The following is a 13,280-nucleotide window of genomic DNA, read 5'->3' as shown; positions in this document are numbered from 1 at the left end:
GTTTTGAACCAGGGATAGTCGCGGGAAAGCTGAAACCATTTGGTTACCCCCGTGACGCGCATGTACACATGTGTCATAAAATTTTTGCATGCCTGTCTACATGCATGTAGAAGTACATCTGCACTTAAAATTCATGCATCTGATTATGTGTAAATTATACCTCAATAAAAAAGTGTTTTCGGGGCACCTGGGTGGCTTAGTTCGTTAAGCCTCCCACACATGCTTTCGCTCAAGGTCCTGACCTTGGGGTCCTAGGATGGAGCCCTGGGGAGCTCAGCACCTTCAGTGGGGAGAGTCTACTTCTCTGCCTCTCTCCCCATTACCTCTGTCCCTCACCCCAGTCAGTCTGTAAAATAAATACATCCTTTTTTTTAAAAAAAGAGTGTTTTAAAAGGGCAAACAACAGGGCACCTGGGTGGCTCAGTCGGTTAAGTGTCTGCTTTTGGCTCAGGTCATGACCTCAGGGTCCTGGGATCCAGCCGGGCATCAGCATCGGGCTCCCTGCTTAGTAGGGAGTCTGCTTCTCCCTCTCCCTCTGCTCCTCCCCTGGCTCATGCTCTCTCTCTCTCTTTCTTTTTCTTTCTCTCACTGACTCTCTCAAATGAATAAATAAAAATCTTTTTTTGAAAAAAAGGGGAAACAACCAAACCAATGAAAACAGAAGTTGACAACAGAAGAGAGCGTTTGCCTTTTAGGCATCAGATCGCACTTGGTTTTAATGCAATGACTCGGAAGGGACCACAACATAAAAGTCTGCCCAACACGTCACCTGTACACATCGCTTCCTCCAGGACGTGGGGATGTTGGATAAACAGAGGGACAGTTGGTGTTCAGCATATTTGATACCTGTCTTTCGGGAGAGTTCAGCAGGTTGGGACGGCTCCATCTGCTTCCTCCCTACCACTTGTTGGGGGTGGGGGGGTCTCAGATACCCATGGCACAGTTTTCCTGTCGAAGGACCGCTGGTGAGATCAGGACACCAGGATAAGCAGGGGACTTGCCCACGGCTCAGGTTGGCTTGTTTTGCCTGCCCTAACAGGACTCTTGAGTTCACCTCCGCCCCCACCCCAGCCCAGCCAATTAATCCTTGTAAGCTTTTCCAGACTCTGCAGAGCCAGGGTGTTCTGGGCTGTGTTTGGATTTGCTGTTGCTTTCCGCCTGGTACTGCCTGGGTGACCTTGGGTGCAGGCTGGTCCCCGGATCACCCGATGGTTTGCACACATGCGTGCATCCCGGGGACGCTCTGAGGGGGCGGTGGTCATGGCCCTCCCCTGCCTACCTGTACCCGTCACTAACCCAGCCTTTCCCCCTGTGCATCACCGTCTTTCTGAGCAGAGCATCGTCCTTATCAACGACTCACCCCGGATCCTCCAAAGCGGAAATTGAGCACAGATGTGTCAGATCTTTTTTCAATTATTATGGGAAGACGATTGCCAGATTTTTGGCCGTGGCTTTTAAAAGCACTCCGTGTCCTCAATTTGCCAATGTTTAAACCGTACATCTCACCAAGTTTTCGTTATGCTGAATAATGCTCCGAGGACTTTGTCCTGGAAAAAAAAAAATCAGGAGAAGATTTCTGCACTTGAAGATAACACTGAGCGATTGAAAGCGCTCTGGAGGGGCCTCCGTCTCAGCTGCAACGGCGCTCCCTGTGGGCTCGGGGCCAGGGCCAAGCCTCCCCCCAGCACCCGATCTATTTTAGGAACATAATAGAAAAATAGTTGGCCACTTACTCATTTGCATCCTGTGCTCAAGATGAATCCTTCACCTCCATCCCCCCAGACAAAGGACGGTTTGTAAAATCTGCTACAAGCGGTTTCAAAAATGCAGCTTTGTTTCAAGCAGAACAAAGATTATGTGGTTTTCCTCCTCAGAAACATTTTCCTTATGGTAAAATGTGATCACAACGCAAGATAGGATCCTTGGGACAATCGACTGGAGACCCCCCACCCCGCCCCTGCCCGCCCGCAGAGCGCCTGGCGGAGTCCTGCACGGACATGGGCAAAGGGGCACCTACTGTGTGCAGTGTGCCCAAGGGAGAGAAGACGGGGAGGGAGACCCGCTTCCTGTCCTCGTGGGGCTCAAGGCGGCAAAAGGAGCCACAGGCTGAGTCAAGTCCGGAACCGGCCTTCTCCCACGGAGCCTCTCCCTGGCCGGCCAGGAAGGAACCCCTGCCTCGGGCCCGGGTAGGATTTATTCCCACGGGAAGACACGCAGTGGAGGAAAGCGCAGGCAGGGAAGGCAGGCGCAGAGGCCTGGCTGCAACATGGGCCTCGTGGCCAGGACTTCACTGCCCTGAGGACAAAATGTTGGACCGGGAACGGTAGCAGGATATGCCACCCCAAAATGTGCCTCTTTGGCGTGAGGGTTATTCTGAGCTGATTATTTTAAGAAACAGTAGACCCAGGAGAAGCTCAGAAGACAGAGTAGCAGCTGCACTTTTGTAAGAGAAATTTGCATGTGCAGAGACAGCTCCGGGTGTGGGGGTGTCTCCCTCTCCAGCAGGAAGGGCCGCTGACTCTAAGCCACAGGAACCCCAAAGCGGCCACTCAACTCTGCACAACCCTAGCCTTGTTTACTGTGCTTTCCCTGGTGACCTCCCCGTACCGGGACGCCCACTCCTGTCTGCCTTTTGTCTTTGGCTGGAGATGGCATTTGACCGGTGGTTTGGGCCACCTGGGGAGTTACTCATTTTTTTTCTGGGTATCTCCCATGGATGCATGAGGTGCACATGTTAATAAACTTCTGTTTGTGTTTCTCTTTGTTATTCTGTCTTTTATCACAGGGCTCTCAGCCAAGAACTCAGGAGGGTAGAGGGAAAATTATTGTTTCTCCCCTACAACCGTCTCTGTGGCCTCTTAGGAGACACCAGTCCTGTCACTCGGAGAAGGGGGCCCTGGACCCTTGCTCAGCACTGACCTTAGCTACCGACCAGAGCTGCTGGCTGTCCTGATAGGGCAGAGATGAGCCACCGTTCCCAAGAGGAAGGAGGGCCTCTGGCCTTGGGAGGCCAGTGGGAGTGGGAAGGGTAGGGACTGGGCTGGGGGAAGGGCCTTGGCTGATCCTGCAAAGGAGGGCCACCCTCCAGAGCAGGCCCAGAGAAGGGGACAAGGCTGAGTCGGTGCCTGAGAGAGGAGAGCGAAGAAGAGACCACAGGCCACACACCCACAGGTAAGCTTGTGTGCACCTCTGTTGGTGTGTGTGTGTGCGTGCATGCGTGTGCACATGAGCGGAGTACATCATTAACTCTGCTTCACATTCTTGCGCAAGAACTTGTTTGTGTCTTTCTGGGTGATTGATGAATGGATTGTGAGGGAAACCATGAGCATGCAGGATACTCAGAGTATTTCAGTTCCTAAAGGGAATGTGTCTTTCATTCCTTCACTCACGTGGCCATTTAACTCTGTGCTAGGACTTCTTTGTGTGGGAAGCCCAACTTTTTGTTTCTCTCCTTTATCCACCATGCACTTGTTCGCTCACCAATAAAAATTTACCGAAGGTCCTCTGGGAACAAGGCAGGTGGGTAACCTCCTTTGGTGGAGTCCAATGGGAAGCAAAGCCTTTTCTGGTGTGCTTGAAGACCCTCTTTCTCACTATTCTTTTTTTTTCTTTCTGAAAGAGAAAGAATGTGCATGCGAGGGAGGGAGGGAAGGGTAGAAGGAAACGGAGAGAACCTTAAGCAGGTCTCACGACCCTGACATCATGACCTGAGCCGAAATCAGGAGTCAGACACTTAACTGACTGAGCCTCCCAGATGCCCCCTCCTCTTTCTCCCTGTTGATGGTAGCACATCCTAGGGTTACTGGGGCGTTCACAGGCGCTGGTCCTGGTGTACAGAGCCTTCTGCTGTGGAGTCTTATCCTGGCCTCTGCTTCCAGTTCTGCCCCCTGGGAAGGTGTGTTCTGCATCCTGCCATGACCCAGGGAGGATAACCATCTACTCAGGCCACAGTACTCAGGAGACGAACCCTTCACCACAAACCTGGACAGGAAGAAAGAGACATGGAAGCAGATCAGATACCTGCCTTCTCCTGCCTGGCTTCCAGACTGGCATTTCTTCTGGTGCATCTCTGGCACTTTGGGGTTGGGGACGTGGGCACTGAGGCTTTTGGTGATTTGGGTTGTCCTTTATGCTCTCAGGGGCTCATCATATACTGTTATGGCAACATTTATTGTATTGCTGGTGTGAATAATTTAATTTATATTGCTATGTAATCTTGTGACATTTTCTTTGGCCTCCTCAATACACAGTAGGCCGCTGAGGGCATTTCTGGGTGGCTCCCTAGAGCCCTGGCACAGTTCCGGGGGCATGAGAAGGTTTTTGATAAATACTTAATGAAGGATAAGTTTTGAGATCTCTTCTGGAAGAGAAACGATGTGCTCACTCCATTCTGTGTAGGTCAGACTACTCTTGGGGGTTTGGTCTAGTTGTGGGAATAAATTTATGTGGGGCCATATAATTCAAGGTGTCCAGGAGGGCAACCGGGGAAGGGGATTTGGTGATGTGAAGAAGGTGAGCAGAGCAGACCAGGGAGACTGTGAAGGCATCCAGGCGTGGGTGCAGGTCATTAATGCAACATGAGGAAGGACTTTCTCAGTGTCAGACACTAAGGGACACAGGGAGCCTCCATGTGGAATGCTCCTGTCCGAGAGAGCCCCAAGGTGGGGCTAGTATCAGGTTGGGGGGTACCCCCCCACATGGGTTTCCTTAGCACTACTTCTGGGCATGATACTAGGCAGTTCATGAAAAACGCACTTAGAATCCAGTAACTTTGGGAAATGATGCTTTAAACAAGGTCAAACAGGTTGCACCCCTCATGGGACTTCTCAGGCTCTTCTAAGTGCCAAAGTGCATTGGCTCTTCAAGAAGGGATTGCAAGGGGCAGCCCTTGTGGCTCAGCGGTTTAGCGCCGCCTTTGGCCCAGGACGTGATCCTGGAGACCCAGGGTCGAGCCCCACGTCGAGCCCCACGTCGGGCTCCTTGCATGGAACCTGCTTCTCCCTCTGCCTGTGTCTCTGCCTCTCTCTCTCTCTCTCTCTCTGTGTGTGTCTCTCATGAATAAATAAAATCTTTTTTCTTTTTTTTTTTTTAAAGAAGGGATTGTAAGGAACGGTCATTCTAAATGCAACTGGCCACAGAACCCTTGTCCTAGAATGCCGTCACACAGGCCTAGAATTCACAGAGTGTGGATCTGTTGGACAAGACATCGGTCAAGGGCTCTTCCAGTTGCTAGACTTTAGCACAGTGACTCCGCCACCAACCTGGGTGCCCTACTTGGAGCTTTCTGTGGTTGTCTTATCCATTTGGGCTGCTCTAACAGAGTACCATGGATGGGGTGCCTTACAAACAACAGACCTTTATTTTTTGCACTTCTGGAAGCTACGAAGTCCATGATCAAGGTGCTGGCAGATTTGGTTTCTGGTGGAGGCCCACTTCTGGGTTCAGGGACTCGTGTCCTCACATGGTGGAAGGGATAAGGGAATCTCTCTGGGGTTTCTTTCACAAGGGCACTAATCCTATTCATGATGATTCCACCCTCATAGCCTACTCTGATCCTAAAGGCCCAACTCCCAATACCATCAGATGGGGGTGGGGGTGGAGGGGGGTGGGTTTAGGTTTCAACAAATGAATTTCGAGGGACACATCAGTGGCTTTCAGGACAGCCACCAGTGTCTTTCCTGTCTGGAATCAGAATGCATTTTAGGTAATTTGCCCTGCTAAGTTGCAACAGTATAAAACCAGATTGATTGTCACGTTTTAGAGTTTGTAGGCCATGCATAGCATGAGTAATAATCATTACATGACCATCGCTAAAGTGACAGCCATCTCTCTGAGGGTTGTCTGCCCTGCTCCAAGGAACCCCCTTTTGCTCAGATGTTCGTTCATGTTCCCACCCCCACCTGCCTCCTCTAGCTCCCTGGACAGTTGATGGGCCATGGCTATGTGAGTTTGGGATGGGGACAAAGCACCTGACAGCCAGGCAGAGTTGATCCCTCATCCATCCCAGAGTAGAGGGCTGCTGTGAGCATGGAGAGGTAGAGAGGCGGGTTCCAGGCTCGCTGTCCAGGCTTCACAAAGCAACCTCAGTAGATGGCTAATAAAGTCCCTTCTATTCCTGGTAGCTTGAGTTAATTTAGTAACTTGCAGCCAAAAGAATGTTTTCAAAATACACTGGAGGCTGCCAGGGAGCATGGGTCCCCTGCCCCTCCTTGGCTTCCGGCGGTTTGCTGCAATCTTTGGCATCCTCCGGCTTGTAGAAGCATCCCCTCCATCTTGGCCTAACTTCCCCTTCTTGTAAGGACACCTGTTACACTGGATTAGGCCCCACTCTGATGACCTCACTTAAACCTGATGACCACTGTTCACCTCTGTGTCCAAATGAGGTCATATGCGGAGGCACTGGGCATGAGGACTTCAACATATGAGTTCTGGGTGGGGCGGGGCGGGGGAGGGAACACAATCTAACTCATAAGACCTTGGATGCCATAAATATTCATGAGAAGGTCAGCAATGTGCTTTCTGGTAGGTCTGTTTCTGTGAAAAGCAAGCTGGAAGTTTGCTCAAGTCCATTCCTTTGGGGGATCCTGAACCAAGAGTAGTCTTTGAACTCTAGACACTTGTACTAGCTTGAAGAGTGTACTCCAGAATTCAAGGAACACCAAAGGATTACCAGCAACCACCAGAAGCTAGGAGAGAGGCATGGGACAGATTCTGCCTCAGAGTTTCCAGAAGAAACTGACCCTGTTGACACCTTGATTTCCAGGCCTCCAGGAATGTGGGACAATACATTTCTATTGTTTTCAGCCCCCCAGTCCATGGTCATTCATTACATCAGCCTCAGGAAACCAACGCAGAACTGAACCCAACCAGGGCCCACTGTGAGGTTAATCGCCTGACAGAAAGCCCAGGTCCTTCTGAGCTTGCCCCCATGGGGCTGCACAGATCACCTGCCCGGGCCCCAGTCGACAGGTGCTGTGCACAAAGTTTACCCAACAGAGATAATGGTTGTAACAGGAGCACACACTCACTATGTCACTTGTTAGTTCCAAGTGACTGACCAGGATGATCATATTCTCTTGTTAAGCACTTGGCCACAAGAACAGAGACGAAGAAGGTCAACAGAAGGAACAAAAAGACAGCAGTGGGACTCTAGACAGGTGGCAGATTATAATTTGGCCCCTAGAACTGCAGTAAGTCCCGAATCACTTCAGCACAGCCCCCATGAGGTCTACTGCATGACCAGAATCCCCTACCACTGAAATCCCCATCACTCCTTATAGCTGAAGAACTGACAACATGGTGGCCTTGTCCACACTGGCTGGGCAGGGACTGGGGGACAGTTCAGCTGGGGAAGGGGGATCTGACCTGGTGCCATGGAGCCTCAGAGTGATGGTAGCACCAGCACCAGTCAGGAGGCCCCATCTGGAGATCAGCTCTCCAACCAGCAGGTGACTCAGGCTCTTTGCCTCCTGGCTCCCTCCCCATGCTTTGCTGATAAGACAGGTTTGGGGGAGCCCTCAGAGGAATGAGTTCTCACCTCTCACCCCTGCAGCAGGAACCTCCAGTACCACTCCCTGTAGAGGCTGGTGTAGGGCCCCCCTGGCCTCTGCCTTATTCTCCCCGATTACAGAGAAGAAGGTATGGATTGGCCAGGACAGAGGGAGGTTCTGGGCATGGTTTTGGCATCTGACAGACGTGGCTGTGGAGCCTGTTCTCTCCTTTGCTGGTTGTGGGACCTGAGGCAGGTCTCTGACTTCTCTGAGCCTCGGTTCCTACATCTGTAAAAGATGAATAAAGCCGAGCTGAGGCCACAGGAGGTTGTGAGCAGTCAAAGATTGGGTATGTACAAAACCCAACACACACACACACACACACACACACACACACACACACACACACAAAAAAAAACAGCACAGAGCCTGCAATGGCATGAAGCAGTTGTGTGCATGTGTGTGCGTGCGTGGGCACACGCATGCATGCACACACACACACACACGGAGGTATATTGGCCCTGGAAGGAAGGGATCTGCTCTGTAGGATGAGATCTGTTGCTATGACTTTCTTTCGAGGTTCTCCCCATTGTGCTTAGGGCAGGGCAGCTGGAACTGATAAGTCTGAGGAGTCAGAGAAGGCAGTTCAGGCTCCCAGAGTGGCTAGAAAATAGGGGGAATGTCTTAGTTTACTGAGATTTTTTGTCATGAATGGACTTTGAATTTTGAAAATGCTTCTTCTGCCTCTCCTGACATGATTAGGTGATTTTTCTTTTTCAGCCTCTTAATGTAATGGATTGCATTAACTGATTTTTGAATGTTAAACTAGCATTGCAGACCTAGGATCAATCCCCTTTGGTCATGGTGAATAATTCTTTTTATACAGTGTTAGATTTGATTCGATAATATTTGTTGGGGATCTTTATATCTGTTCATTAAAGATACTGGTCTCTAGTTTTCTCATAACATCTTTGCTTTGGGTATTAGGATAATGCTGGCGTCATAACATGAGTTAAGAAATATTCCCTCTACTTCTGTCCTCTGAAAGAGATTGTAGGGAATTGGTATGATTTGTTCTTTAAATACTTGGCAGAATTCACCAGTGAACCCATCTGGACCTGGTGCTTCCTGTTTTGGAAGATTATTAATTATTGATTTAATTTCTTTGATAGGTATAGGCCTATTCAGATGATTTCTTCTTGTGTGAGTTTTGGCAAACCATGTCTTTCCAGAGTTGGTCCATCTCATCTAGGTCGTTACATTTGTGGGTGTAGAGCTGTTCATACTACTCCTTCATTATCCTTTTATTGTCCATGGGTCTGTAGTGATGTCTCCTCCTTCATTTCCAATATTAATAGTTTGTTTCCTTCCTCTTTATTTCTTAGCCTGGCCAGTGGCATATTAATTTATTGATCTTCTCAAAGAACCAGCTTTTGGTGTCTTTAATTTTCTCTATTGATTTCCTGTTTTCAATTTCATTGACATCTCCTCTAACCCTTATTATTTCTATTCTTCTGATCACTTTGGATTTAACTTGTTCTTCTTTTTCTGGTTTCCTAATGTGGAAGCTTAGATTATTGATTTTTAGATCTTTCTCCTCTTCTAATATGTGCATTTACCACCATCTATTTCCCTCTGAGCACTGCTTTTGCTGCATCTGGCAGATTTTGATGAAGTTGTATTTTCTTTTCATTTAGTTCAAAAACATTGCAAATTTCCCTTTAGACTTCTTCTTCGCTTCTTGTGTTATTTGGAAGTATATTGTTTAATCTCCATGTATTTGTAGATTTTCCAGTCATCTTTCTGTTACTGATTTCTAGGTTAATTTTGTTGAACTGAGAGCAGACACTGCATGATTTCTTTTCTTTTAAGTTTGTGAAGGTGTGTTTTATGGCTCAGAATGTGGTCTATCTTGGTGAGTGTTCCATGTGAGCTTGAGAAGAATGTGGATTCTGCTATTGTTGGGGGGAGGGTTGAATTCTTTTTTTTTTAAGTTGAAGTGCTTTCCTTTATTTTTTTTTTAAGATTTATTTATTTATTCATTCAGAGAGAGCGAAGAGAGAGGCAGAGACACAGGCAGAGGGAGAAGCAGGCTCCCGGCAGGAAGCACGATGTGGGTCTCCAGGATCACACCCTGGGCTGCAGGCGGCGCCTAATCACTGCACCACCGGGGCTGCCCGGGGAGGGATGAATTCTTAAAAAGAGGAGAGCCACAGAGGAGAGAGTCCCCAGATATTACACACTGATTTCCTCGGACCCTTAGCTAACCTCTCAACAGTGCACACACAGGTAGGACTGCAAGAAGCCCACTGGAGAGTGGTGCCTGTGAAGGGTGTGAAGAGCCAATAGAGCTTCAGCTGCTGCCCATTGTAGGAAAGACAGAGTGTGGAGTTTAAGTTCTGCCAAGAAGAGCTTGGTAGACCCCTCAGGCTTTCTACAGAGACCCCAGAAGGGCCTCAGTTTAGGAGCAAAGGCTATGTGCCAGCACTAAGATTCATCCTAGGGTTAGGGGCAAAGCAAAATAAATCCCACCCTAACAAGGTATAAAGTAAAGTTTCCACAAGTTCATGGTGATCCACCAGTGATTTAACTGGCTGTTAGAAACAAGTCAATGTCCTTCAAAGGAAAATAATCTAGAATTTCTGCAACCTGCCATTTACAATATTCAGTACATATCAACAGTTCCCAGACAGGTGAAGAAACAGGAAAATGTGACTCATGGTCAAGAAAAAAAACAAAACAAGACAAGACAACCAATCAATAGAAACAGACCAACAAAATTACCAGATGTTGAAATTAGTAGATAAGGAGTTTATTTATTTATTTTTTAAAAAGATTTTATTTATTTATTCATGATAGAGAGAGAGAGAGAGAGAGGCAGAGACACAGGCAGAGGGAGAAGCAGGCTCCATGCAGGGAGCCCAATGCGGGACTCGATCCCAGGACTCCAGGATCATGCCCTGAGTCAAAGGCAGGTGCTAAACCACTGAGCCACCCAGGGATCCCCAGATAAGGAGTTTAAAATACTGTGAAAGGGCACCTGGCTGGCTCTGTCAGTAGAGCATGCTACTCTCAGGCTCGGGGTCATGGATTCAAGCCCCTGTTGGGCCGGGGAGCCCACTTAAGAAAATAAAAATAAATAAATAAATAAAATACACTGACAAATATGGTCAAGAATCTGTATGTAAAGAAAGATCATATAATAGGCAAAGAGGTATGAATTTCAGAAGAGATTTAGAAATGCTAAAAAAAAGTACCAGTGGAAATCAGGTTACTGAAAAGTATGATATAATACATTTAAGAAAGTAGTAAAGAGCGGGAATGGAATTCAACAGATACTTGATGAATTCCAAAGGAAATGGAAAGAAAGAACAAAGGAACAAGAAAGAGAGGGAACAAATAGAGAATGACCAGCAAGACGGTAGACCGAAGCAGAACCATCTCATTACATACATTAAAGGTAAATGGACCAGACACCCTAAATTAGAAGGTAGACAGAATAGAACTGTCCATAGTCAGCTCCGTGTACTGTTTTGAAGACACACACAGGGGGACACCTGGGGGGCTCAGCGGTTGAGCGTCTGCTTTTGGCTCAGGGTGTGACCCCGGGGTCCCAGGATCGAGTCCCACATTGGGCTCTCTGCATGGAGCCTGCTTCTCCCTCTGCCTGTGTCTCTGCCTCTCTGTCTCTGTGTCTCTCATGAATAAATAAATAAAATCTTAAAAAAAAAAAAAAACATGCACAGGAAGCATGAACATGCAGACAGGCTTGCCCACTTAGCACTTGGGGGTCTTTATCCCCTTTACCTCCTCTCCAGCCCTATCCCTCACCACCCACACTTCCAAGTCAACCCCGAAAGGCCTGGAATCAGGTGCCCAGGAGAGAAAGGCCTGTGGAAAGGCCTGTGGGGGAAAAGTAAAGAACACGAAGTCAGAACTCTTTTAGGAGGCATGTGGTGGGAAGGATGGGGAATGTGCTCCTGCTGATGAGTTCTCCCCACCATGGGCTGTGCTCAGAACATTTAATTACAAGTGGTGTACTTGAAAGTGGAAACACGTTATCCCACTGAGACGAGAAATGGGGCATAGGTCCTTAAGCCAGGCTACCACAGCCTACGTGTGACATGGAGATTGTCCTATGTTTTATCAAGCGTGCGAATGGAATAGTAGCTCGTGTTGTGTTAAGCTGGGTGAGAGGAAGTGTCAGTGTCATGACACTCCCTCTCGAGGAGCCTGTTAAGTGTCTTTTTTTTTTAAACATTTTTTAAAAATTTATTTATTCATAGAGACACACACAGAGAGAGAGAGAGAGAGAGAGGCAGAGACACAGGCAGAGGGAGATGCAGGCACCATGCAGAGAGCCCGACGCGGGACTCAATCCAGGGTCTCTGGGATCACGCCCTGGGCCAAAGGCTGCATCACTGGGGCTGCCCCTGTTAAGTGTCTTCATGTATTCAGTCTTCTTGTGTCCCCCACCAATTAACATTTGGTAAGTTCATTACTTTTTATCTGGTTATTTTCTAAAAGTCCATCCTTAATAATATTATGGCTGATGTCTTTTTGGACTTTCTAAGTATCAAATTATCCATAAATAATGACTTTCATCCTTCTACCTCTCTTTTCTTTTTTGGGGGGAGGGAGTTTGCTATGATAATGTATGAACAAGGATATATAACATCACGGAAAATATTAATAAAAGGAAAATTTATACAGGGAAACCTTGTTTGCTCCCTGTTTTAAATTAGAATACTACTACTGTCTTTCCATCAACTGTAATGTTAGTTTTGACTTTAAAAATAGGTCTTATTGTCTTCGGAAATCCTTCCTTCTATTTTTTTTTAAAGATTTTATTTATTTATTTATTTATTTATTTATTTATTTATTTATTTATTTATCTATGATAGACATAGAGAGAGAGAGAGAGGCAGAGACACAGGAGGAAGAAGCAGGCTCCATGCCGGGAGCCCGATGCGGGACTTGATCCCAGGACTCCAAGGTCGCGCCCTGGGCCAAAGGCAGGCACTAAACTGCTGAGCCACCCAGGGATCCCCAGATTTTATTTATTTATTCATAAGAGACATAGAGAGAGGCAGAGACACAGGCAGAGGGAGAAGCAGGCTCCATGCAGGCAGCCCGACGTGGGACGGATCCCAGAACTCCAGGATACTTACCCTGAGCTGAAGGCGGATGCTCAACCACTGAGCCACCCAGGCATCCCAAAAATCCTTCCTTCTAATGCAGAATTCTTCACCTTAGGTTGGTGGAGCATCGGTCTGACCAGCAGTATCCTGAAATTGTGTGTATGAAATTTCCTCTATGTGCTTACGTGTGAAGATTTGTTCAGCCGCTGCTTACCTGGTGACTGTTACGTGCCAGGCTTTGCTCCTGGCCCTGCGGTTACCAGGGTGAACCGAACAGTTAACAAATCCTGCCCCTAGGAATTTGTCGTCTGGTGGGGGAGACAGCAATAGACAATAAGGAAAATATGAAGTATGTGAGCCGTCGAGTCGAGGTACACGTGACTGCAGTGTTATTGGGCAAAAGGGTTTTTGCAGATGTAATTGGGTTAAGGATCTGGAGATGAGATCATCCTGGAGTAACCAGTGGATCCTAAGTCCAAGGCAACTGTCTCGGTGAGGAGAGGAGACACCCAGAGGAGGCCGTGTGAGGACGAGGCACAGACTGGCCCGAGGAGGCCGCAGCCAGGGGACCCCGCGTGCTGCCAGCAGCCACCGTGGGTCAGGAGAGGCCGGGGACAGTTTCCTCAGAGACTCCATGAGGAACCACCTC

The 13,280-nt window shown here is 48.1% G+C and overlaps 1 protein-coding gene across 1 annotated transcript in view; it reads left to right on the top strand.

Moving 5' to 3' along the window:
• The first annotated feature begins 1,953 nt into the window (after positions 1-1,953).
• The window catches only part of RAB17 (RAB17, member RAS oncogene family), a 39,428-nt gene continuing 28,101 nt past the window's right edge, over positions 1,954-13,280 (top strand). Inside the window, exons 1-2 of the mRNA XM_077869353.1 lie at positions 1,954-2,186; positions 2,786-3,171. The gene's annotated coding sequence lies outside the window, so the exon portion shown is untranslated. The remainder of the gene's footprint in view (positions 2,187-2,785; positions 3,172-13,280) is intronic.

This window comes from Canis aureus, chromosome 24 (assembly GCF_053574225.1).
Source record: "Canis aureus isolate CA01 chromosome 24, VMU_Caureus_v.1.0, whole genome shotgun sequence".
NCBI classification, from domain to species: domain Eukaryota; kingdom Metazoa; phylum Chordata; class Mammalia; order Carnivora; family Canidae; genus Canis; species Canis aureus.
The sequence above is the reverse complement of the archived record's forward strand: the minus strand, read 5'-3'. Positions and strand labels throughout refer to the sequence as shown.